The following is a 4,795-nucleotide window of genomic DNA, read 5'->3' as shown; positions in this document are numbered from 1 at the left end:
CAAGGGATCTCAAAAGAAAATCATGAGAGTTGAATTTGCAGTCAAATTAATTTTGTGGAATTACTTATGTTATTTACAATTTTCAGCTACTAGAGTCAAGTTAAATCTTAAAAGGTATTCAAAGCATTTCTATAAATCCTTAGAGAATTACCAGGGGCAGAAGACATGATAACTAGGTTAACAAAGGTGGTTTTGCCATTTTACCTTCTTCAAACAAAAGTTATTGGGTAAACAAGCTTGCAGGCAAGAGATACAAAAACACACTAAAACTGTAACAAACAACCGGAAAATAATTGCACAAGCTGCACCAACAACTAGTATTTTTAGCAGGGAGTCTAACAAGGTTTAATTTAACATTTTTAGAGCATCACACAGTTAGTTAAGCATTTAACTATATTTGGAAAGGATAAAATTTAACTAATTGTACAGAGCTTTAACATGCTCAAACTTAATTTTCCTACGAAGATCTATTGTAGAGGAAGCAAAAAAAAAAGTTTCACCATTTTTGGACTTCTATACAATTTTCTAGGCAATTTAAAAGATCACAGCATGAAATAATAGAAGAAACGGGCAGAAAACGCTAGATCCATCCAGATCTAGCGCTCCTGGGCGCCGACAGGCGGGCCCAGCCTGCCAGCCCCGGGCTGGGCAGAGTCAAGGCCGGGGCGCAAGCCTTGACTCGCCACGGGCACATCCGGGGCGTGCCCACGTGCAGCCGGCGCGCGAGCGCGCGCGCGGCGGCCGATGGGCGGCGACGCGGCGGGGGCGTGAACGGGGCGGGGTAGCGCGCACACGGGCAGCACGATAAGGCAGGGGTGCTCACCCGCAGCACGGGTGAGCAGAGCGGGGCAGCGAGCGGCGGCGTGACGAGGAAAGGCGGCGGCAGGCAGGCGGCGTCGCCGGGGAGCACCTGCGGAAGGGGAGATGGGTCGGTGAGAGCTCGAATCGAGCAAAGGAGTGGAGAAGGCGGTGCACGCGCGGCCAATTGAGCGGCGGCTCACTGACGGCGGCGGATTGCGGCGGCCGGCGGAGCGGAGGGGAGAGGAAGAGGCGGAGCTAGGGTTCGGCCGAGGGAAGGAGAACGGGCGGCGTTCGAAATGGAGAGAGAGAGAAGAGGAGGTGAGCGGGCGGGCGCGGGATAAATCCTGCCCGAGGCCGTGCTGGCCAACCGGCGGGCGCGGGTGCGTGAGGAAGACGGAGGGAGGGGCTGACGCGCGGGCCCGGGGGTGCGGGGAGGGGCTGGTGTGTAGCTGATAGGTGGGGCCTGCAGGGAAAAATCACCCGAAAAACAAAGCTCTAGTTTCCAATTTCCAAAACTGCTATTTCCCAGGCTCCAAAATTTCCCAAATTTTTACTGGAAGAAGATCACACTACCAAGAACACAATGCAACAACAAACACTCAAAAAGCTATTAAAGATTGCTCACAAAATTCGAGCAAAACCATAGTTTTCCAATTTTCCAAGAATTTTATGGCTCGGGTTAAATATCCAAAAATTGAGGAAAAATATTGATAATTCACCATTTGAATTCTAGTATTTGACTAAAAAGTTTGGGGGCACAACTACTTAACAAAATTGGCACTTTCTCCACAACCTTCACTCAAACAAGATAAGAAAAATTAAGTTCACTAATCCAAAACGTGTACATGATACTTGATTATGCTTGGGTGATGCTCATGATGCTGTGGTTAACTTTTTGATCATGCTTAAATGTTTTGGGTCGTGACACTCACCTCCCCGCCGCAGTCTGCTCCCGAGCCTCCGCCTCGCACACGCCTCCCGCGGGTCCTCGAGCCATGGCTGTCGCAGCGGCCGCCTCTCGCCCGCTGGCCCGGCCCCGCTGACATGCGCCCGCCTCGCTCGCAGGGGCCTCCACGCCCCGCTGAACCGAGCCGCCGCAACCCTCGCCGACCTTGCGCGCCGCTGCCCTGCTGCCTCGCGCGCCGCTCATCCGGGGAGGCCTCGCACTCGCCGCTCGCCGCGCTCCGTGCGCTCGCAGCTCATGCTCGCCGAAGGCAAAAGCTGGACAGGTGGTGGGGGGGGGGACGGGGCGGGGGGTGGTGCTGTTATCGGGTCAGGTGGTGAGAGCTGGGTGGTATGGTTAGCTGGATGGGTGTAGAATCAAATCTGTAGAATAGCACTGTCGATATACATATTGCATTTTGTATAGAGAATGTATACATTCGGTTGCAACCGGATCGATCTGAGTTGCAACCGGACCGGTCTGAGTTGCAACCGGATCGATCGGAGATGCAGCTGGTTCGCGCCTAGTTGTAACTAGTTTGCGTCTAGCTGTAATTAGTTTCGTCCAGTTGCAATTGGTCTATTCTCCTCCCGGTTGCAATCGGTGTAGTCTCTCAGTTGCAACTGCAGGTAGAAGCATTTTGTACAAATAATACATCTTATTGCATTTTAGCGTCATCCTAAATATTATCTATTCAGCTCACACTGCGTTGAATAGTATCCAGTGCGTTGAATAGTATTAGATGCGACAACGGAGCGCCGGCGGCTCAGCGGTCCAGTATTAGAATCCCGCGACCATAAAATACCCAACCTATTTACTACAACTTCATTCTGCGACCGTAAAAGTTTAAAACGAAACTGTAACAGACGGCATCAATTTACTTGCAGCGAATATATAAATCCCCTGGGGCCCCGTCCTCTCTTATTTTGATGCCTCCTTTCTTCCTCCTCGCGCTGACCGCAGCTGAGATCCAGAACCCATCGTGCATGGTGAGCACCGGATTCCGGCCATGCCTGGCGCTTGCCATTGGCCCCTCCTTGCTGCAACCTTGATTTCTCCAACGATGGGCGGTGCCAGAGCTCTAGTTCTCCTCACCCAGATGGCGTAGTCAAGATCCATCTCGTCCAAACGAGCGTGTCTGGATCTACATCATAGCTCCGGACGGTACGGCACGAGCTCCAGGTTCTCTCTGTACTCTTTTTATGATTATCTTATTTCCATCAATCTGAGTCTTGTGTTTTCCTATTGTATTGCTTTCAGATTCCAGATCCTTGGTGATTCACACAGCACAGCTAAAGCGGAAGGGAGACGGCAACCAGTAATTCCATACGTGGCGGGAGGCAATAGAAATCTACCTCTGTAAAATTCATTTGAAATGGTATTGGATTTGGTTCTCTGAATGTAATTACTGTTCTAGTTCCCATTCAGATTAATTTGTATATTTTTTTATCAGACTGGCATGATCTTTCTACACATCGAAGCATAATCACGGCAGATCGAAGCACAATTCTGCAGGTGGAAAGCAAGTAATATACTTTTTTTTGCAAGATCTGAAAGCAAATCCCAATTGCTTTCGAGACCTGTTCAACAATGATTCTTTTGTGTTTAGAATTAATCTCCAATTTTAATCCACCATAGTTCTGAACTTTTGTTTCACGTGGATAGATGGAAATCGCAAGACATTAGTAATTTTAAATTTGCTTAAAAGAAATTTACATTAATAGTGTGTCAGTTACTGATATTTTTGGTGGCCAAGGTATCTGTATAGCAGTCTGATCTTTTGTTTCTAATAACGTGCAGATAACCTTGCATATCTTCCGTTGGAGAAGCTGCAAGCTAGAAGGATGCAGAGACATAGGCATTCATCGATGTTTATTCGCTTTCTTTTGTTCCTGGAACGAGTGTAGTCAAATTTTGTTCATCTGTGTATATGGAGATATCTAGGAGTAATTATTTATCTATTGTATAAATATTACTTGTCAATACATTTAAAATTACTCCCTTAGGAAATAAAAAAGGAGTAATTACTCCTCATTTGGCACAGAGAATTACTCCTTTGTTTACAAATTACTTCTAATTAGTCCATGATTAGTTCAAGTGATGCTCGAGTAAACATGTGCTAATGATGGACTAATTAGATCTAATAAATTTATCTCGCGAATTAGCCTTAATCTTATGCAATTAGTTTTACCATTAGCCTATATTTAATATTTTTAATTAGTATCCAAACATTCGATGTGATAAGGAAAAACCCTTGAATCCAAACACCCCCTTATATACTCCTATATTAAGTATGCCACTACAAGAAACTATTTAATCTGTGACGGATCAAATCTGTCATAGATAGCTGAAAAACTATCATAAAACACTATGCGTGATGATTTCAGAAAACTTATGGATTGAGCGTCACAGATTAAATTGATCGATGTTTTTCCAGTAACCATCACTACAAGAAAATCCCCCTATTGATACGCTTTATTTGTAGACTAGATACACTTTATTTCATAACTAATAGAGTTTAGACACACTTTACTAAAACGTGTATGTAGCGTCTCCACACGGACCGTGTCAGGAACTATAGATATGCTTTTATTAAGCGTGTTTAGAAGACATGATGTGCTTTTTTAGATACGGTAAATTGTGTATCTAAGCTTTTAGTGATATTTTGCATTTTATCTTGAGCAACTTAATTAGATCCATTTTCTTGAATTCAATCTTCTCTTAATTTCTAATATAGTTTGACTATGACGTCACTAAGGATATTATTTTACGGTCTATTTTTCTATGCAGTCATTTTATTCACTAAGGATGCATACCAGAGAGTAAACATCAATGAAACCTAAGGGGAATAAATGCCATTTCATATTAGATCAAATATAGTCTAACAAATGAAAATCTTACATATTACTCTAATTTCTATATATTTAAAATCTATTTAAAAAGCTTGATGCTTGAAGATATAATTTGTATTTCACTTCTCCATCTTTGCTTCATTCTTCAGATTTCCTCGCGGTCTTCCAGGATCATGCAGATTAAGCAAATATGTGTGGC

At 44.6% G+C, this 4,795-nt stretch overlaps 1 long non-coding RNA gene across 2 annotated transcripts; it reads left to right on the top strand.

Moving 5' to 3' along the window:
• The first annotated feature begins 2,675 nt into the window (after positions 1-2,675).
• Positions 2,676-3,780, top strand: LOC112897833. Of its 2 annotated transcripts, XR_003229776.1 has the most exons (4): positions 2,676-2,908; positions 3,005-3,122; positions 3,198-3,270; positions 3,545-3,780. It is a non-coding gene; the product is annotated as an uncharacterized LOC112897833 (long non-coding RNA). The 2 variants fall into 2 exon arrangements; XR_003229775.1 differs by having other exon boundaries at positions 3,198-3,780.
• The last annotated feature ends 1,015 nt before the right edge of the window (positions 3,781-4,795 follow it).

This window comes from Panicum hallii, chromosome 6 (assembly GCF_002211085.1).
Source record: "Panicum hallii strain FIL2 chromosome 6, PHallii_v3.1, whole genome shotgun sequence".
NCBI classification, from domain to species: domain Eukaryota; kingdom Viridiplantae; phylum Streptophyta; class Magnoliopsida; order Poales; family Poaceae; genus Panicum; species Panicum hallii.
This window is presented reverse-complemented; position numbering and strand designations above follow the sequence as displayed.